The 22,253-nt window shown below is 45.8% G+C and overlaps 1 long non-coding RNA gene across 3 annotated transcripts; it reads left to right on the top strand.

Moving 5' to 3' along the window:
* Window positions 1–417: 417 nt before the first annotated feature.
* LOC115327316 lies at window positions 418–21,142 on the top strand. 3 transcript variants are annotated; one of them, XR_005716172.1, is made up of 4 exons: window positions 418–644; window positions 16,410–16,491; window positions 16,960–17,041; window positions 21,084–21,142. It is a non-coding gene; the product is annotated as an uncharacterized LOC115327316 (long non-coding RNA). The 3 variants fall into 3 exon arrangements; XR_006077629.1 differs by lacking the exon at window positions 16,410–16,491; XR_005716171.1 differs by lacking the exon at window positions 418–644 and having other exon boundaries at window positions 16,331–16,491.
* Window positions 21,143–22,253: the final 1,111 nt, after the last annotated feature.

The following is a 22,253-nucleotide window of genomic DNA, read 5'->3' as shown; positions in this document are numbered from 1 at the left end:
AAATGCAGGCACAGTTTGTACTACGCGACGAAGGGACAGCACAATTGTTAAAAAAAAGCACAAATAAAAAAATAAAGGCAGAGTTTGTACTAAAACAAAAGAAAGCGTCATTTCCAATCTCCCTTTCAAATCACGATTCCAGAGATACTACTAGTGTTTCCGAAAGCGTTATTTTTTTTTTCTCCACTTGGTTTCCGAAACCAAAACTATTCAGAATTTACAGTAGCACCAAAACAATTTTGCACAAAAGCGGTCACTCCAAAAATGTTGTCGCAGGCGCGTTAAAAAGAAAAAAAAGCCGTTGTTCATACGACGTGTAAAAGAAAAAGTAAAAAAAAAAAGAAAAAGAAAAGAGCATTTAAAGTTTTGCGTTTTTGACCACCACTTGCTCCGTAGTTCCAGATGGTCTGGCACAGTCTGGCATACGAATGGGAAGCGCGCCGTCGTCGACGTCGCTCTGTGGTTTGCGTTCATTTCTGCGTTTAAACCGATTCCTTTACGGTTTTTTTTTTCTTTTTTCTTTTACAGGTACTTTGTCAAGAGTAACAAACGACATCTGGGAGACGCTGATGGACGCTGCGTCTAGTCAACGACCGTAGGTTGTGCACGGCTGCCGGAGCACCTTCGGGAAACGCTAACCGCCGGTAAGCGAGTGTTTCTCTTTTAAATTGATTGGATAGCGTGTTGATTGAACATATTTGAAGGGATATCCAGCTAGTTTTCGTTGTAGATTCAAAGTTTGAAGTGAGACGCATGCCGAAATGACAGAGACGAGCTTAGAGCACCGCCGCCGGGCGTGTCACGTCCGAATAGATAACTGTCGAGCCAGTCCATCCAGGCTGTCCCTATTCGCACTCCGAGTGCGGATAGTGGGCGCGTTAAGTCGGCGCTTCTTTATTCCTACTCCGACGCTCCGAGTTTCATACTCCGAGCGCAGCAACTAAACGGCGCATAGCGTACAGGGGTGCTATTCTGGTCGCAAACGGGTACCTTTCGAGTTGTGACGTATTGAGAAAGAAGGGGCGGAGCCTCAAACTAGAATGATTCTTGTTTGAGGCTCCGCCCCAACGTTCGGGTTCACGCACGCGGCAAGCTAGAATCTGACGATCCCCTACGTCGCGATGACGTGTCCACGCAGTTGGGGCGCAGAAATCCCCGCATTTCCCCCTGTTCTTTTTGTTCTCTTCTTTCTTTCCTCCGGGAGTTAAAACGAGCGAATAACGGAGAAAAGGCTACCTTCCGGAAAATGGAAGGAACCAGAAAAAAATAATATTATCCTTTGATAAAATACGAAAGATTATTTCAATAATTATGACGTAAAGTAAATTTAGCTAAGATATCTCACCTTGTTTTCTCGAAGTCTTTCGCTACGGTATTTGAAAACAAACATGGCGAAAACCGCGGTAACGACCTTGTGGTGTATGTGTCTCGTTTGCGTCGTTGCTTTCCCTGCTTCTGCACGATACGGATGGCATTACGAGAAAAAAAAATATTACGTGAAGGTGCGCTGCGACACCGATCATCCTTTGTGAAGCCGCCTTGAACATAAGCTGCTAATGAAATTTCCTGTTTGCCTGCGAAGGAGACTTCAGATGGATACAGAGCTGACGACGACTCTGTGGGAGTATATGACAAGTCATGAGATCGACGCAGAGTGCAACGGTTGTGAGCATTCTGTGGATGATGCAGGAAAGTTTCTTCGGGCAGTTTTAATAATGCTTTGCTCCTTTGCTCACTGCAGTGATTCTGCCTGTATAGTTTCCATAAGCCATGCTCTTCTCTTTCGGCGCTGAAGAAATGCACGCGACGGCATAATCTCGGGCAGTCTTTTTTACTTATTTTCATTTGCTGAATAGCTCGTGCAAAAAAAAAAACGGCTCTTTACGTTTTTACACTTCCCTACATAGGTACCTCGCTTTCCCATTGGCTTCATTGCGCGTGACGATTCAACGCCATTTGCCATGGAAACGTTCGTGAAACTAGAAAGCCTCTGTTTGCCGCTAACAATCGTTTTTCAAGTTCGGGTTGTGACGACAAAATGACGTAAGAACAAGAATGCACGGGACTATTTGCATTGTTTTAACTCGACAGCCGTACCCTTGGCCAGTTAAACTCGAAAGAACATGGCCGCGATGCTCGTCGGATCGACCGCGGCTGGGGTTTGACATGCGATCGGTCACTTGATCAACGCGCGCACGAATACTTTCGTGCTGTTGGATGAGCCCATTCGGCGGCAGGACCGGGTCGAAGAGCACAGTGAGCTGGCGTTTAACGTCTCCGATGTAACGCTTGGCGCGATGCAAGACTTGGCTTCTATTTGTGCCGGTGTTATGAAGCTTGAAAGTGGTGGTGTTGTTGTGGCTCGTACGGTAGCGTTGCTGATATTATAAAGACGGTAATAGACCTTTATTCAGCGTTGCGGTGCATTAAGATTCAAAACCTCGCCTTGACACAAAGAGAACCACGTTTCCGCGAGCACGAAGGCAGCAGCCAACGGTCTGAGAAAGAACTGTGCCGCCGCCACGACCCCCAGCGATCGCCCCAACGGCAAGAAAACAAACGACAAGCTCATTGAGGTTTGTGTAGTGCTGACTATTGGTTCATCGGACGACAAAGGTGAATGATGTAAAACGCACCGTAAGTTTGCCAGCATTTTGCAAAACAAAATCGTTTCGTTGAAAATTTAATTTGTGGAATTCGTTAACGCCTTGAAAGTTTGATGGGGACCGCATTGTGAACGCAGGCTTCACACAAGTGTTTTCTACAGTGTGTGCTTTGGCTGCATGCATATAAAGACAAAAACACTGCCTATATGGTGCATAAAATAAAATAAATTTCGTTTATCTTCATAATGTTGACTATCTATTGAGTGCTGTTGATAGTAGTGGCGTAGCCAGGAACTTCTAAGAGGGTGAGGATGGAGGGGGGTTGAGGTGGCTGGGATGTTCATGACTTGGGGTGCGGGGGGGGGGATGGTGTCGGAATTTGTGTGTATATTCTAGGGCCGGCCGGATTTGGGGAGGAAAGGAGCGAAGCCCCATAAACCCCCCCCCCTTCTCGCTCCCCCCTCCCCCCCCCCCCCTGGCTTTGCCACATAAGGGGAGCATCCTACATTCACAGGCTGCTATAAGCATGTGCATAGCCACTGAGCTCGTACCACAATGGCAAGATAGTTGCTGACATTCTTCACGTTACGTAGCAGTTCTTTCTTTAGTACATATGCTCGCTTTTCCTTCACACATCTACTCTGCCTCCGCTTGTTGTTTATGCTTGATGGTGATAAGCCAACAGTGCGTATTTGCTCTGCATCACAGGCCAATCTCAAAAATCGAGCTCACACTACTCTTTAATTTCAATGAGTTACTGTCACTTTTGAAACGACAATCTGTTTAATTGCTATAATAGCCTTTACATTAAACACACGTGTGTTGAATGTAGGACAATTCTATTTTATTGTTTTTCGTGGTCACGAAGATAACAACCATCCACAAGACACTGGCTAAATTTCTTGTCTACAGTGGGTAACAATGTTACCATACTCTGTCAAACTAAACTGCTGCTGTCTAGACAAGTAACGATTCATTTTAGGACAGACCTCTTCGTAGTTTATTGCAGGGCATCGAAAAGTGTTCTTATGACTTTCCGATGACTGACTTGCAATTCCAGCAGCTTGGCGTGAAAAGGTAAAATATCTAATTCATAGAACAAAATGCCATCAGCAACCCATCCAGATTTTATTGCGTGATTGACAGTAGCTACAGACCGCAACGAATTGTCAACTGAAGACCTAGGTTCTAAGCGTGCACTAACTTCGAAGCGGTAGAAACCCTGAAGTTTAAACGTCAACTTACTACCATGTTGTTAATGGCAAAATGGTGTTTGCGGCAAAGTGTTGGAGTCCTTCAGAATGGTGACGGTCTCCTTCAGACCGATGATGACGGTGACGAAGGTTTAGTTAGAGTCGAATTTTAGTCAACGCACCCGACGACGTCGGTGTGCTTGTCATGGTGGCGACGAAAGCCTTCTTTCGCACATGCCTCAGCTGCCTCGGTCCGGGGTTTCGTCGACCCAACCTTCTCTTCCCAGCCGGTTGACAGCGATACTCACGACGGCCGGCACGGCTCTGCTCACCATCCACTGGGCATTAGCTATGTGATCATCGGGGGCAACCGCGCCCTTGTAGTTCCCCGTTGCGAAAAATCTCGGTGCGATTCAATTTGTAGCTGCTGCTCGACGGTCATCATCTCTCATCGTCGCCGTCTCTCGTTGTCACACTAGGATCACACGGTGCTTTTCGACAAGCGGTATTGTCGTCAGAAACTGTCGTCGTGCATCGCGAAGGCAACCGGGTGCTCGCGGAAAACCCGTCATTGTACGTATTGGTCGAGCCATCGGTGAGCAACAAGCATCGCCGCCATTTTCTACGCTTTAGAATCCTGCCCAAAGCTTGTTCCCCTTTGTGCAATAGAAAGAGAGGTTAAAAGCACGAGCGCATCACCCCGAACGATCTTGCACGAACGTTGGCTTGCACTGCGCAAGCGCGCCTGCTCGACAGGGACGTTGAAAGCCCGGAGCACGTTCTTGTAGCTCCTACACCCGCACTAGCTCGCACTGATAGTGAAACAGAGAGTAGGGTGTGTCGAGTAATACCGCAGTTAATCTAGTGACGCGACTTCCGCTATGTGCTACGTAGGTCGGACGTGGTCATGCGTCACTTTGTCGTCACGGTCCGAACTCGAAGAGCGACAGTTACGGCAAACGGTTGCTTTCGTGTTTCGCGAACGTTCCCATGGGAACCGCGTGGAATTATCACGCGGGCTGTGGCCAATAGGAGCGCGCGGTTCGTAGGGGGGAGGAGTTTTCGAGAAACACGAACGTGACCGTTTGTGACCAGGATAGCACCCCAGGAGCGCGACACACCGAGGCTGCGTTCCAAACCTACTCGAATGGATCCGAGTTACACTGGCCGATTATGTCACGTGACAACAAAAATAGAGAAACGCTGGACGCGGGTAGGTTTTCGATAATCACCTTTACCCTAGAGTTAGATCGGTAGATCGAGTAAGCTCCTTCCGACCGTGAATACGGGTGGCAGAAGCCGAAAATATTTCGAAGATAAATAATTAGGCCCGTGTGGAGCTGCAGACTCTAAAGCAAAAGAGACTGCAACGTATGAAGTTTCTACGAACGTTTTAATATTCCTGAAAGGCTTTAAGACTCGTTTTGTGCACATATCTCAAAGGTTACCATGGCCGATCTACAGGGTGAAACAAGGAGACGCCAGGCTCTTTAAATCAATTGAAAAATTCGGTTTCTTATTGCGAGTTCGTTTCACACCAACTGGCACCGTTCGAGTTCTCTCCCAGAATGCATCGCACTCACAGAGTGTTGCACGGAAAACTGGACTCAAATGAACTTGCCAAATGCACCGAGTGCAGAAGACTGATGCTGCCGCCATCTATGTTGTAGAAAAGCCACCGACTTCAAACCGAAACTAGGGCCTTTCTGTTCCGAGCATAGAGGTTCTGAGTGATGCGCGGGAATGCGAGAATGCAGTTACTACCAACGTTTATCTACAAACGTTGGCAAATGCAGCCTGTAGTTTATAGTTGCGATGTCTTCAAGCAGCTCGGCTGCCGTAGAGCTAGTTACAGACGGCGTAAATTTCCGCAACCAGCTGTCTACAAAGCAGCTGGTTGCGGTCTTTCAATTCTTATAACCGTTTACACTGAAGAAAACTGATGATGCTGTCCGAGCAGAAGCTTGATCCGTTTGAGCATGGTATTATGCGTGAACCACTGAAAGGGTACGGCTTAAAACTAGCCTGTTAGAATATCCAGCAAAACTGGGATTTTCGATTTAAATCGTCACTATAGGTGGATTAGATATTAGCTTTGGTGAGGGCGTCGAGAACGAGAGCTTTCTCGAACAAAATTCGCGACTCCAGCGACCTGTAGGGGGCGCCCCCACCAAACAAAGATGGCGGCTGAGTCCAGGTCGCGGCGGCTCGGCCGGGCCGCCTGAACAGGTAGCGCGTTCAATTTAACAGATTTTCTTTTGTTTAATGCCCAATTTTTTAGGTATTTGAACTGAGACGGTTAAGTGTAGCCGGTGCAGATAAACTTGCAAAGCATATTTTAGTTTTGCTGGTGTTTTTTTGTTCTTTTCGTGTCAGACTTTCGTTTCAGAGATTTCGTTCAAAACCGAAACTATGGGCTCCGGAGAGACGGTAATATACTAATCAGTTTTGATCATCTAAGGAAAGCGGCGATGACTATAGAATTGTCCCACAGAGAGCAACTTTTCAGCTAACTCGCATGCCTCGACCATGCGACTTATCTGTCCGCGAAATCGAGCTTTTGTGCGTATCCGCGTTTACGAAACAGCTTCAGTCGTCTGCTCGGCCAACAACACAGGCTGCAGGAAAACTACGAAAATTAAGCAACCGCTTCTTGAGCCAAGGACCATATTAACTCGCCGGCGCCCCACTAAGCAGCTGATATTTGTATTTCAATTCAGGTTTTAGTAGCAATCAAGAAGTCATTTTGACGAGCGGGTTATGTATTATATTACATACTATGGGGGGGGGGGGGGGGGAGGGGGTGGTTCCCACTAAAGCGATAGTAGTATATCCTTCGGGTTGAAATATGAGCTTAGTTGACTAGCTATTAGGTGAGCTGCTGAATAAAAGTATATTTGACAGACGGAGACATACTACTTAAACTTAGCCAAATGGTTCTATAGCCGGCAGCACGGGGACAAACTGAAGAGAGTCTTCATTGAAGATCCGCGCAGAACCTCTCTGCATTGAATGGAGAAAATTGGTATTCTTTTGTGGCCGGTCAACCTGACCAATGTAGACGTATATTGCTGTTGGCTTCGACGTCCTCGTAATATAAATATTGGAGGCGCGATAGGTCAAAATGCCGTGACAGCATCTAACGTTGCGAGACTTGTCTCCCACCTTTTGAAAACAGATAATTTCCCTCATTCATCATTTGCAATGAGCAAGTTTTCCTGAATCAAGTAATTGCGAAATAAGCCCAACTCCTTCAGTGTGGTCCAGAGGCTTTTTCGGCGAAAAGCAGCCACGATGAACAGCCAACGCACCGACCGGCGTGGGTGGCTCAAACTTGAAGCTAACCGAACACAACCAAGCTCAAGAAAAGCAGCTATCGAACCTTCCCATTCACTTGACTGCAACATTGATGTTCCCTCCAGTATCAGTTACCAAGCAGTCGTCACTTTGAAGGTGATTCGAGACAGACAAGAAATCAAAAAGTTTTTCCGTGATTCCTCCCCATCCAAGAAATCGAAAGCACGCGACCGTGTGCTGTGGAGTAAACGGGCTTTCAAACACGTAATAGAAGAAAACAATCTACTCAAGCTTCACCACACTAATGATCACTCAGGCAAACTTAAGAAATATTCGGACCTTCGTCAAATTACATGGTTCGCCACCGCGCCGACAACACGTCTCCGCGAAAGCCACCAGAGACGCGAAGGGGCGCGGAGCGACCTGGACCGGCTGGTTCCCGGTTTTCCCGCTTGGCGGCGTCCGTTTTGCTGGAGTCGCGAATACGACGGGGCAAGTTAGCTGCTTAGGTAAGTGTTAAACATGATGATGCTGCCCAATCCTCGGGTAAAGTCATCATCTTTAGCTTTCTCTGATGCTTATTGGGTAGTCAGAGGGGGAGTTTTATCGACAAATGTTAAATTTTTCACCCGCACACGGATGGTGATAGAAATCTCGAGGGCCGCTGTTGCGTTTGTTCTTAGCATTTCTTTACACACTGGTATATTTCAGCGTTTGTACGGTAACAGAGTGATTTAAAACCTGCAAATGAATCACGGGTTGTCAATTGCTTCCTTCGTGAAATAGCAGGCGCTCACAATTCGAGTTCGCGTTTGATTTCGTTGCCCGCGGAACATGATTTCTATCAGAAAATCTACTTTTTTTTTTTTCCGTAGAGTAACTGTTGGGCTAGTTGGTTTTGGAATTTGGAATACATTTTAGCGCTCAAAAAACAGGGACAAAGAGGCGAGAAACAAACAGCACAGTGCGCTTTTGGAATACATTTAGCGCTCAAAAAACAAGGACAAAGAGGCGAGAAACAGACAGCACTGTGCGTCTGTTTCTCGCCTCTTTTTTTTCCGTTTGGTTCCGCGACATATCGTAGCAGACGAACCCTCGTCGTCTGCTCCCGCTCCTCGCCGGCCCTGCCGGAGCGAGGCATGACGGGATTGCATTTTGGCGCACTCCCGATTTTCTCTGTGCAGCGAGTGCATGCATGCGTGGGGTGTCAGCGATGAAACGAACTCGGAGAGTGCAACCACTCGTGGAGTGCCCGCCGAAACGTACCCGTTCCTTGCTGCGAGTGAACACGCGTGGGCACGAGTGCCGTGAAAAGAACTCGCTATTAACCTATCGCGCTACGACTTTGTGCAGCGTTGCCCACAGATGGTGCATTTTTTTGTAAAATTTGCAAAGAGCGAACTTACCTGAGGAAAAAGTAGAAAAAGAAAAAGGCTTAGCTCCTATGGAAACGCAGCGTAGCCACCGGTCTGCAAACAACACGGCGTCGTTTCGCACGGGGGACGAGATGGCGCAAGCGGTCGTGACGCCAACTGCCGCCAACGAACGAGCAGACGACGCAGACAGGAACTGCAGTTCCTTGTTGTTACCGCGCTTGTTTTTGTTTCTGTGATTGTTGCCGCCCGCGGAACGCGCTCTGCTTTTGAGTCGAAACGATTGTCTGCTTAAGACGCTGGTTCTCGGCGCCGTATGCTCGTTCGTTGGCGGCGTTCGTTGCGCCATCTCTTGTGGCCCGTGCGAAACGGTGCCGTGTTGTTTGAAGACCGGTGGCGTCGCTGCGTTTCCATAGGAGCTAAGCCTTTTTTCTTTCTTTACTTTTTCCTCAGGTAAGTTCGCTCTTTGCAAATTTTACAAAAAAGTGCACCATCTGTGGGCAACGCTGCACAAAGTTGTAGGGCGATAGGTTAAGAAACTGAATTTTCCGGTTGATTTAAAGAGCCTGGTGGCTCCTTGTTTCACCCTGTATTTATAGGGAGTATTCACTGGCGGCCATAGCTATGTGCGCGACTGCTGAGCCCGTGCTGACGGTGTGCTTCCATAGTTCTTTCGCCACGTGCGTTTCGCACCACCAAGATTGACGGTCTTAGGAGCCTATTAACGTGAACTCGTTCCGAGCATGCGCTCTAAACATTGCCCTCAAATATGGCGTCCAGTGAATACTCCCTATTGACCATGCATGCTATTACGATTTCAATTGAAGAAAACATTCTTGAACCGGCTCATCGACGCAGGAAACGCCTAAATTTGTCAGATTCCCTGGTTCCGTCGGTTCCGTTTGCAGCGAGACAGAAGCACGCCGATACCGGCGCACCGTCGTTCAATAGCACGTCAATTTGTTTTTAGGCGGTATGCATGAGCAAACCTTTCCCGCAACGCTAACTGGTGTTTCGGCTTTCCAATCTAAGTAGTGATGGGACGAATCACTGGAGATTCGGATTCGGTCGGATTCAGAAATTTCCGAACTTCCCGCGACGAATATTCGGCAGATTCGGAGATTCGTCAGGTTCGTTGCTGGTTGCAGACGGCACTATGAACCTTGTCGTAAACCTCGCGAATGCGGTCAGTTGTGTTCCAAATTTCGTCTTGTTTACTTCAACTTATGGTATGTACTGTACTTTCATTCTAAATCCTGGCACGCGCCCAGGTCCAGCTGAGCTGATCGGTGTGGTTGGCGTAGGCCTAACAAATGCACGGTTTTGGTTTCTGTGCGGTTTTGCGGGGATTGGTAAAATGTAGCGAAATGCTGTGTATTATACATAATGTGGCGCAACGCGCAATAAATATATTCAGGCAAGGAAATGATTCGTCTCCTTTTCTAGAGCTAGCTGCGTAAGACGCGAGAGCGATGAAAAGTGTTGCTCGTCCCAGCTTCAACCGCGTGCGGCACCGGCGAATAAAAGCGTCACACTGGCACTGTCGTTTCTCCGTGTCGGTAGCAAGTATTGTATACTTGAACTTTATTTGATGAAAAAGAAACAACACATTGGTGTCTAACGCAACTTTATTGTTCAGGAACAAACACTAATTAAGATATCAATAACTAGAAAGGTACAAATACTCCTTCGGCCGTACATAGTATGGCGCAAGGACTTTTAGATTGTTTCCCGTGTTTCGATAACAATACCGCAGTGGACACACGTTAAAGATAATCGAATCGAACATACTTACATATGTGTGGTGTGTGCTACTGGCGCTACTATGACCGTAATTATGGGCACGAGATGTGTTCCTGCCGAACTGCACGTACGGCATCGATCTCTTGCGGGGGGGACTGCTGCGAACCTCGGACGAGCGCGGTCGACGTCTCCGGTAACCCCAGAGTACGAGAACTTGATCTTCACGTAAACATCAGCTCGCTTCGTCGACCCGCCGCTGCACCGGCTGCACGTCCGCTGAATCCCGCCGGGCTGGGGCGGCCACGCCCAGCCTGACGAGATCCACGAGGGACTTTTCGTGCTTGCGTTTCGCTGGAAGGGCAGCCGCGGTTGTCACTGCCATGGCCCCGCCGACAACGCCGGAGGTCCCTGGTCCACAACCGACTGTCGCCGAACTGCCCGGGCCACCCGGGCGATGAAAACATGCGCTTGTATGCTTGTATTTCCACGTGCACCAAGCATGCCTATTTTGGTCGTAATCCGGAACCGAAACCAATGTTCCCGCGATGCCTGGTTTCCATTCTCGACAAACATCCAAAATATTATAAACAAAGCGGAGCATTTTATTAATTACTATGATATTATATTACTTTGTAGAATTTAGTGAATTCAGTATTACGAAAAGTTTAAACACATCAACGTGATCTGGCAACCATGGCAACGCTCCGAATATTTCCGAACTTTTCCGAATCACTTGAGATTCGGCTACTTTTCCGAATATTTCCGAATCTTCAGATTTGGCTCCGAATCTCGATTCGGATAAAGATTCGTCCCATCACTAAATCTACGTATCTTTATTCGCTGCGGCTGGGCTAAGCATTCTAAGCAGGGCAGCGGTCTGACTGCCCTCTCATCACCACTGTTCTGTCTCCGAGCTATCAGCACTTCGTCCGAGAGATCAATTCGTTTTCAGGAAAGACGCACAAGCAAACCTTTTCCTCAACGCTCGCTGATGTTTTGGCTTTCAAATCGAAGTATCTTTATTCGCTGGGCTAAGCATTATAAAAGGAAAAGCGCGGTCCGAATCTCCTCATCTCTGCAACGTTTCTGTCGCTGTGCTATCGGCACGCTACCGTTTGACAGACGAATTTCTTTTCATGCGAGATGCACGAACAAACCTTTTTTAGAACGCTAATTGCTGTCTTAGCTTCCAAATCAAATCGTTTTTACCTGCTGGATTAAGCACTAATCAACTGAAAAGGGGCAGCGCTCCGGCTACGCCTCTCGACTCGACGGTGTCAAAAGCAGCGCAGCCATCTTGTTTGTTTACGTGACGTCATGGAGCGCGAAAAAGTCACTCGTGCTACGAGAAATTTTCGGTGCATGAAGAGCGCGCTCGAGTGTCGGTCTCCGGTGGCACTCCTGTCCGTCTAGTGAAAGGAGCATCAAACTCTCGCGCTCCGGAGCACGGACTTAACGCGCCCCGTGGTGGATTCTAATCTGCACTCCGAGTGCGAATAATTTTGGATTGTTATCCGCACTCCAAGTGCGGTTTGTGCTGGATTCTTATCCGCACTCCGAGTGCGGATTGCGTGTGGAGGCGCAGACGCTCGTTAGCACGAAGCTGTTGAGTCTGTTGGATCTTAATTACCTGCACTCCGCGTGTGGCGCGATTTTGTCGCGGGAAACTATGAACACAGTGGTGTAGAAGTTCTCAATTTTGTGTTGTGAATGACATCGGCTTTTATGCAGCCTCGACGAGTCAATGGGAATATTGGCGGTTCTAGTTTCAGAATTAGATTAGTTTCAAGCAAATACTTTTGCTTTTATTGAAAGAAATAATTAGCCTTGGGTGGTGCACCTGAGAGTAAACGGTGCTCACGCCTCGGGGATCGGACGCAGGTGATCAATGTGTATGTATGTGTTTGTGGCAGAGGGGGGGGGGGGGGGGGGGGGGTGGGACTCCTTTATTAATATTTTCACTGTGGCTAGCATTACGTCCAGTCGGAGCACTGAAACACGTATACCTAACCCCCCGCCCTCCTCTCTCTCTCCCCCGTGAACCTGGGAAAGGCGGAGATTTGGACGTAACTTGGGTTACGTTGGACGTAACGCTGGACACTTCGTAATATTTTACCCACTCCAAAATTCCGGGACATCCCACTCACATCAACCCCCCCCCCCCCCCCAAAAAAAAAAAAAAAGTTCTGGCGACAATTTTTTTTTAAGGTGAAATATTTTTATAGATGAAAGAAAAAAAACTAGAGCAGTGCAGAATTTTTTCCCTGTATTGTCTTGTGCTTAGATGCGGTGGCATAGAAAAAGGGGGGGGGGGGGGCAGGAAAATCAGTCATTTCCAGGAAACAATATTGTTAAAAAAAGACCCTTCCCTTTCCTATGCCACTGCTCATCATCTCAACACAAGACAATACACGTCTTCTGAGCACTTTTAACACTACTAGATGGGGGAATGCCTGAAAAGTCCCTGGCCATTTGTTACTGTAGCTTTTCTTTTTCTTTTTTAAATACAATGATTTGCGCGTTTGTGAGTAGACGAAGATAGATGTGATGGCTGTTAAAAGTTGTGGGTTTTGGGCGCGGCGGCAGCGGAAGTTTGGGACATCTGTGTGTGTGTGTGCTTGAGGGGGGCGGCAATTGCGCCTTGAAAATTGTTTGCTCGCAGTCCGTTTCCACATTACTGACCGAACCAGCCAAGCACCACACAAAAGTTTATGCGCTAACTGTGACAAAGCTTCCGTTTTTTTTTTTTTTTTTTTTTTGCAAATAATAATAATTTGTTTACCAGAAAGAAGAAAAAGAAAATACTGAAGGAAAAATAGGATTGCTTATTTCCTGCTTTCATGCCTTTTTACAGGTCCCCGGGGCGCGAGTACAGTTCAATCTTTACCCAAATGCGCCACTTAGCGCAAATCAATCTCGAAAAAAAGAGAAAAAGGAAGGTGCATTTATGCATTTGCAGTAATGTTTTGAGGTGAGCTAGTCGGTGGTGTATAAAAAAAAACATAATTAAAACAGCGCAAACGAACACAAGGACAATTAGAAGAAGGGACACAGATACAGCGCTGACTCGCGTCTTTTTATGTTGATGTGTTTTAAGAAGACGAAAAAGAGAGCAAGTCGTGAGTCAGCGCTGTGTCTCTGTGCCTTCTTCTACTTGTCTTTGTGCTCGTTTGCACTGTTTTAATTATATGTTTACGATTATGCATTTGTTTCAAATTGAACTAATTCCGAAGCACAGGTCTTCCCCCAATTAAACACCGTGCAACTACTAATATTTCTGTGGAATCGGCGCTGCCAACATCGGTGATGTGATTGCTGCGCCAATTGCGCCAAACTCTGCGCCAAGCGGCTAACTCTGCTACATCCTGCTACATTTCGCCAAAATATGGCTAATCTGTGCCAAACCTGCGCAAAAGGACCAATCTTGGTCGCCTTTCAAAAACGAAACTAAACTGAGAACCGTAATTGAGCATGCGTTGGCTAGGTGGCACAAGACGCTGCCCGACAGAAAGTACCCTGCATCAATCGTCTATGCGGTCTTGCATGATTTTTTTCGCCGTCTCGCGTTTCGCACTCTCGTCGTCTCGGGAATCTCATCTCGCGTCTTTTTTTCTTTTTTAATTTTTTTAGTGATAGACGCGGCCGTGTGCGCGGACACTCCGACGTTAGTGTGTCGGGTTCCAGACTTGCCGTCATGCTGTGAGACAAAACCACGTTTTTATGTGGCAAGAGTTACTTTGTACTCACAAAGCTCACAAAGTAACTCTCGTCGCGCGACGTCGTGTGTTGCCGTCCCCACTTTGCTGCAGATATAATGCTTTCTAAACTGAAACGCATCGACATTCCTGCTCTTGTTTAAATCATACGCTGCTATAAAAATCCCTCTTTAACTCAATGACTGCTTTGTCAAAGTATTGATTACCTAGGTTTCTCTCGGTGGGCTTTCTCCCGAGAGGGACCCCGGTACGTGAAAAATCTGCCGCGAAAGAATGTTGTTGATGAGAAGTGACCTAAAGCAAAGAAGGCAATGTCTGCACGCTGAACCTGCACAGCACGCTTGTTTGTCTCGAGTTCAATCGTTGCCCAAAGCGCTCCAAAAGCTTCTTGACCCTGGCTCGCAATGTCTTGCATCGATACGCTCAGGTCCTTTTTTTGTGTGTGTTTAGCTTGTACCTCGCCCACCGGCCTGGCAAGCACGCACCGCTGGACTGTTTATTGTCGTATGCTGGACAGTTACATTTTGTACATGTATATTATTTTGGGAACCAGTTGGCGACAAAGCGGAGTGGCGTGGTTTCGGTCGAGCAGCCGTTGTCTCTGCTCGTGCGACGAAGCACGCCTAAGTGCAAGCCTGCCGAAGTTGTTCTCACGTGCATGTGAACATGATTGCACGAGAGGCACCAGCCAGGGCGCTTGCAATCTAATGTCTTACGTTTGCTTACTTTTTATAAAGATCTGCCACGTTGAAAACCAGTAAAACGAAAGCAAGTGTTTTTGTTTTTTTCAGAATTGCTTGGCAACGCTTACAGCACTGTATACTTGTGGGATGTCTCAGCAGCAAAAACACAAGCAGCGAATTCCGCCCAAACACGTCGCATCGCAACACAGCACGAAGTGCCCTTCGTTTGTCCAGCATTTAAAACAAATATTTATTTTTCTAAGAATGTATGCTCCAAAAGTCACTTTTTCTGCTCCGAAACACTGTTTTCGCTGCTCCAAAAGCCACTTTTGCTGCTGCAGAACACACTATCTTGGCCGCTCCAAAGGCCACATTTGCTGCTCCAAAACACTGTTTTGGAGCAGCAAACACCTAAGTGCAAGACCTAAGCATAAACTTAGTGGGACTTGAATGTGCCTATTGTCAGTGCTGCGTTTGAAATAAGAATGGCAGTGCCCTTATATCTGTCCTTTCAGTAAATTTTACATGATATAGTTCCTTAAGCATCTGTCCGTTTGCGACATGTCAGGATTACAAAATTGTCAAATGATTTTTAATAATTTTAACGACCACATTTTTTTTTCAAAGTTCAGTTTACACTTTAAGGACAGCGACCATCCAGTGGTAGTTTTCAGCACTTTAGAGACGTCTGGAGGCAGGTTGGCTCACCAGAAAGGGAACTTTGTTGTCATAGCACCGTCCAAGACCAACTATTGGCTACAATTGGAGGACGACGACCATTCCGAGGTAGTTTTCATCATTTCAGAGACGTCTGGAGGCAGGTTGGCTCACCAGAACGGGAACTTTGTTGTCATAGCACCAACTAAGATGAAATATTGTCTACAATTGAAGGACGACGACCATTCCGAGGTAGTTTTCATCATTTCAGAGACGTCTGGAGGCAGGTTGGCTCACCAGAACGGGAACTTTGTTGTCATAGCACCTTCTAAGATCAATTATTGTCTACAATTGAAGGACGACAACCATTCCGAGGTAGTTTTCATCATTTCAGAGACGTCTGGAGGCAGGTTGGCTCACCAGAAAGGGAACTTTGTTGTCATAGAACCATCTAAGATCAATTATTGTCTACAATTGAAGGACGACGACCATTCCGAGGTAGTTTTCATCATTTCAGAGACGTCTGGAGGCAGGTTGGCTCACCAGAAAGGGAACTTTGTTGTCATAGCACCATTCAAGACCAATTATTGACTAAATCGGAGGCCGACGACTGTCCCGGGGTAGTTCTCAGCACGTTGGAGCCATCTGGAGGCAAGTGTGGTCACAAAATAGAGAACTCGATTATAATAGCACCATTCAAGACCAATGATTGACTATGATATGGGGACGATGACAATACTCTGATTATCTTCAGCATTTGAGTTTCCTCTGGAGATCCCCCATTGCCTTGCAGAAGTGTCTCAACACCTCTCGCGGAAGTGTCTCAACACCTCTCGCGGAAGTGTCTCAACGTTATTCTCAGTCGTCGAAATGGATGGGCATTGGCTCCTTTATGACTGCCACTCGTGCATTCTTCATAGAACTTCTGTATCCATTCAAACGCATTTCTTTGCGAGAAAGCATTTCCATTTCCATAATACTGTGCACAAAGTTCTTTTTATGGATATCGGTATATTCATATATATGGAATTACTGGACACCCCTTCATATCACGACAACGATGACTGATTCACTTGTACAAATTAAGCATGGGACAGCCATTCTTCCTAGCACCTCAGTCCCAACTGAACTGATTTAACAGATTCAAGCCTGCACAGCAGTGACTGGAGATACAGCAACCTTGTATGAAAAGTGCCGATAAGACAGTGCAGCCAACAGAAGGTGTAAGTTGACCAAAGTGAAATAAGTTTTTAATCACCCTCGTACGACATGGATCCTTCGTAACGTCTGCATTCTGGCTCCAACCATACTTATTCATTGTTTAGTTTACTTCATGAGCCAATCTTAGTAACGGAATACATATAGCATTTACACCAAGACACTCTTTGTGGCTTTGTTTTAAAAAATGAAAGTTACATTAAAGCGGTTTGCGCAGGTGAGGTATACGGCCAAGGGAACATAGTATAGGGGGCTAATTGTAACGATCAGTTGGCTAATTAAGTAAAATTCGTTAATTAACTTTTTAATAAATGAAAATAGACATGTGGTTCCAAATAGAAACTTGCTCAGCGTCACCTAAGGCCACTATATCAACTCTTTTTCGAAGGATATAACGCAGGGGCTGTATATTACAATGTTCCATGAAAACGCTCAATTTGGACGCGTTTCTAGGTTTCGATTTGTTATTGCAGTGCATCTCTGCGCCCACGGTCCTGCTCGACAGTGGCTGAGACGTGCAACACAGTTGCGCCCAACTTCCCTCTATGCTACAAGGTAAGCGAGGGAGTGCCTTTGCGCCGCGACTACCGGGAGGAGGAGGAGGAGGAGGAGGAGGAGGAGGAGGAGGAGGAGGGGGGAGGGGGAGGGGGAGGGAGGGAGGGAAGAGGGAGGGAGGGAGGGGGAGGGGACAGGATCGCAGGCTCAGAGATGTGCTCGGATAAGTAAGCGAAACCTAGAAACACATCCAAATTGAGCGCTTCATTAGAACGACGTAAAATGCTGCCCATGCTTTATGTTCTAAAAAGAGTTGATTTAGTGGTTTTCAATGGCGCTTAGCAAGTTTCTAATTGGAACTATATGTCGATTTTTAATTATTTAAAAAGTTAATTAACGAATTTTAAATAATTAGCTGACTTATTGTTACAATTAGCCCCAATACTCTATCCCCCTGGCTGTATAACTCATCTGCACAAACCGCATAAGTGTAACTTTCACGGCTTTTTAAACAAATCTGTTAAGTTTTGAAAGAAACACCTGGTATATCTTTGTGTAGGTTAAAACTTTCCTACTTTGACTTTATTATGATCATAAAAGTCAAAATTAAATGGGTTGTTAGCCTTCAGAGAGTGATGAATCAGTCAGCTATGAAATTAGACTGTTTGTGTCTCCACTGCAGAAAGAAAACTTACCATATGCAGCATGACTGCTAACTTGGGGTCTTTACATGTAACCTTGTAACTTGACCTTCTGACTTTCTTTGTGCTGCATCAGTCATTATTCTGTTAGCTCATAAAATTGAAGATAGTTAATTTATAGGTTAGTTCAAAAAGCAAGCTGCATTACACTCTGGTTTCTCACTTATTTTAAATAGTGTTACGTAAAGTTTCCCCAGATTGGCAAAGTTCCATCTTTCTGTGGCAGTCGTGCATTTCATTCCTCTGGTTCTATTATGCTGTTCTAATTTCTATGCCTAGGTGTTAAGGGTTTTTCTAAGTGTCTGTTAGTTCTGTCTTTTAGCAAACAAATACAAGCTGTGCCTTAGACCTAGACATTGTACATAGTTTCTTTTCTATTTAACCTGCTCTGCCTCAGATCTCAATCATGAAAACCTGCACTAGGATTATCGCATTAAGCTTAGGTCATTTATAACCTACATGATTTTCCAAAATAAACCATTCAGATTTCCGATCAGCCTTCATAAGCATTTCATGTTTTTGTTAGTACCTGAATTATTTCCTTAAGAAATTCGATGAGCAGATGCTGGAATAAGCAAGGCTTGAGTCTAGGGCTGGGGTCCAGTTGCTTGTCAAGGATAATTTAACCATACATATTTGTATAAAAATTTCCAAGTGCAGCCAGGAAACAGAAATACTGGGTATTTTCATGATGCCTACTTCACCACACAACTTATGTGCATTGCAACAAAGTGCACCCAAGAATAAAAGTAAATATTGTATTCAATTTTGACAACAATTTAAATATATCGAAGTACAAATACAATTACTGAACGATTATTAGCTTCTACGGTACTGCAGAACATGTTGTAACATCTGTACCCATAGGGGCATGGCGTGTGAGCTGTGGCACAGTACACTGCCTGTCTCCCTAGTTGAACGTAAGGCGGTGGCGGTCTTTGAAGTATGAAAACTCATACTAGGTCATCACATTGTGTCTATGAGAACAGTCATCTCTTCGCACCACCCGCCACAGCCTGCCCTAATACAGTGCTGAGCAAATCTCGCATCTTAGTCGTTATGATTTCTTGTCGCCGCTACAAAGTGCGGTCACCAGATAAGTTTCGACTGTAGAACGACACAGTTTTCCGAAGCTAAGATTTTAATCGGGAGACAAAGAAACTTCTCTTAAAGATTGTCCCAACACTAAAAAAAAAAAAATAGCCTTTTCGTTGCATTATTGTCTAAATGCATTGTTCACCGCAATTTAATGAGAACGAAAGAATGGGGCTACAATCGGCTGATCGCCGAGATCATGCACTGCCGCTATTCAACGCGCTGATCGGAAAAAAAGAAAATGCGTTTAAAGTAAAAATCTGACGTTTACAACACTCTGTAACGCCGAATTAGAGCACAGCTCTTAAAGAAGACGAGGGAAGGGTACTGAGGGGAGGGTATACCCCTTCTCGCTCCTCCTCCTCACCCACTCATCGTCCCTGCTACTCCTCCCCTCCTCCTCATCCTCCTTCACCTCCCCCTCACCTCATCCTTCAAGCTCCTCTCTCCTCCCCTCCTTCCTTCCCTTCCCCCTCCTCTTCCTTCCTTCCCTCCCCCTCATCCTCCTCCCTACGCATTGCATCACGGGTAGTGTCCCATAATGCACTGTGCGGTTACGCCGACTCCACTCAAGGCGGAAACGGGTGCCTAAGAGCTGCGCTCTAAAATAAACAAGGTTGTAAATAGCAATACGTTACAGATATGCGCAAATAACTGCATACGAATGAGCACGCTGAAATAAAAACCAATGGGAAGATGGACGTGAGCCGTGCGGGAGCCCCACATCTGCATACCTTTCCCGGTTAGGGCTAACACACACTGAGAGTGGGAAGTCAACTTGAAAACGGGTCGATAAACACTTCACATAATATTTTGCATCTGTCGCAATCGAAGGTCATTCTGTTGAGGCTCTCACGCTGCTGTAGCCCAAAACACTTTGTACAACCAATTTCGTCCACCATGTAGACCACCACAAACCAGCCGACATGTTTTAAATCCAGGATTAAGAAACGACCAAGTAAAGTACCCGATGTTGAGCACTCACGATAGGCATGGTTTAGTGCTAGGTTTAGCGATAAGGGATTTTGGTGCAACAGAACAAAACCAAAACTCGGCTTAGGTTCCCCGCTAAGCTCTGATCTGCGTTAAGCTGCATTGGTGCAACTGGCCCTAAGTCTCAGACCACCACACTTTACTGTCATGACCAAGAAGGCACCCAAAACAGGCAGTAGAAGATGCTGGAAATGCCGCCGGCGGCAGTCTTTGCAACGTCGTCTGCTCTCCGCTCCTTATCTGGGAAGCAGCTTTACCGCATTGCACGCGGAGAAGCTGTTGTGGCATGCCGATAGAGGCGTTCGGAGCGCTAACGACAACATGCCGGCGGAGATGACGGAGAGAGCCTAGATTTAAGAGAGGGAGCAGTAAGTGCGCCTGCATTTGATTGTCGCCTGGCCAGTCTAGCGAGAAAACTGGGCAAGAAAAGAGGGACATAAAATATAATACAGATGACCCAGGCTTTTAACTTGCAACAAAATATATATTGGCTTCAAGTTGCTTCCCAAAGCTCCATGAGGGTGTGACACAAAGACGGAGGGGGAGAGGACGGTGAATGAGAGATGCAGGGGGCTATGTGCCTATGCCAACAGCTAAGCATATGCAGCGGGAAGTAGTCTGCTGAGTGTCAAGTGACATGACGCCATTGGCTACAATATGTTTGCTTTTTGAAGCCTACATTTTACCTTTCTCTTCCCTTAGTGAAGGCACCTGTATTGTTTTCAGACGTGAATTATGTTGTTTGATTATAGGGAATGCATTAGATTGTTGCACTTCCATTTTGTGTTAGTTCAATCAATCATTTTATTTGCACCTGTACAAGTACAAATGCTAGGAGACAGACAAAAAGCCAACAGTTGTTTGCTTGACAAGGTATTCTCTTTCATCTTCTTGACAAAGAGAGCTACAAAAACAGCGAAGAAATAACTATCGTATGTCTCACAGAGATAAAAACAGGAAAAAAAACAAACAACAGAATGAACACTTGTAGGTATGACATTGTCATGAAAACACTTATTGGTTTGAGAGCCCTGTGCTCTATTTCAACACAGAACACATGGTTGTGCACCATAGAAGTGGAAGTTCGAGAACAGTGATAATATGCAACCACCAGCTCTGCGAAGAAATGCTGCATGTAAAGCATACATATATTGTTATTTTCAGCAGGAGGTCACATTTTTCGAATGTGCTCTCGCTGCACAAGCATTTATATAGCAGAGGCATCTGAGGGTTCTGTACTCAATCGATAGTTATTTTTTAAATTCTGAATATTAGAAGATTTGTACCTAACAATCCATCTTATTTTCTAATAGCACCCCAGGAGCTACTATCGCCCAAAGATGTCACAGGTGGTCATGGTTCTTTGAGGCAGCGGACTGCCTCAAAGAACCCCTCACCGACTTTTTGACATGTGTGCTTGCCTCTAATGGCCCTTTCAGAAATTTGCATCAGGAGCTGTAGCTTTGACAGCATCTGTTGCAACCACAATGTCTGCAACGACCACAGTGTGTTGCTTGGACACAAATTTGACACAACTTCAGCAATAGCCTTTTTGCTAATTACCCAAGCACCAAGGGGAATGCTGGAAACGTAGGTACACATGCCGCACACGCTTGCCTTCTCTGCATAAAAGATTCGAGGCAAAAAACCAAAATAGGGTTTCGAGGAATGTGTGTGCAATGTGCTATTTATTTTAGATTTTTACCTTTGAACAGATTCGCTTGCAGACACCAGCACATGCAGTGTATGTTCATACATTCTCAGCATTCTTTTTTGTGCATGGTTAATTTGGGATATGGTCTATCCTGACATATATGGCAGTATGTAGTGTTATTTCTGTGAGAGTAGATTCTCTATGGCCATCAGCTTTTTCTTTTATTGGCCATGCCTTAAATAACAAGGTCTTTTCAAAGTATGATGGGAAGCAGGTAGGTGTTTTTGTTTGTATAGGCTTGATGTTGTTATTATTCCCAGGACATCATTCTTGCAGGCCTAAATAGAAGAGCTAACTGTGATTCACCGCACTAGAACTTGAATACTCCAGTCTCACCGCATTCTTGTGTTGCAACTGTAGAAACATACAATAAGTTTCCTTGTGCAGTGTATTACTGCAGAAGAAAGCAGGCATGGTTCACACACTTGCAACTGCCTACAACCGGCACGGCAGTCATAAGCATTTATAGAGGTTTAAAGCCAGTCTTTTAACCTCTCCAGCGAGAAGCAGTCGCAAGTGTGTGAAACAGCCTTTGTGCCTGTTTTATTTCTGTTAATCACTACCCCTGGAATGAGATCAGTTGTGAGCAATCGAAGCAGCACTGACCGAAACCTAGTTCAGGCCAACATCTTTATGCAAATTTTTAATGCACATTCGCAAGCCTGTTGAAAGCATTTTACGTGCATAATCTTTTTCTTTCAAACTCACTACAGATATAAGCACTGCATTAGCATGACTCTTCCCTAGTTTGTTAATTTTTCAGCACACA

This window comes from Ixodes scapularis, unplaced genomic scaffold (genome assembly GCF_016920785.2).
Source record: "Ixodes scapularis isolate PalLabHiFi unplaced genomic scaffold, ASM1692078v2 PGA_scaffold13__105_contigs__length_92229423, whole genome shotgun sequence".
NCBI classification, from domain to species: Eukaryota; Metazoa; Arthropoda; class Arachnida; order Ixodida; family Ixodidae; genus Ixodes; species Ixodes scapularis.
Note: the sequence above shows the minus strand (reverse complement) of the source record. Positions and strands in the feature narration are given on the sequence as shown.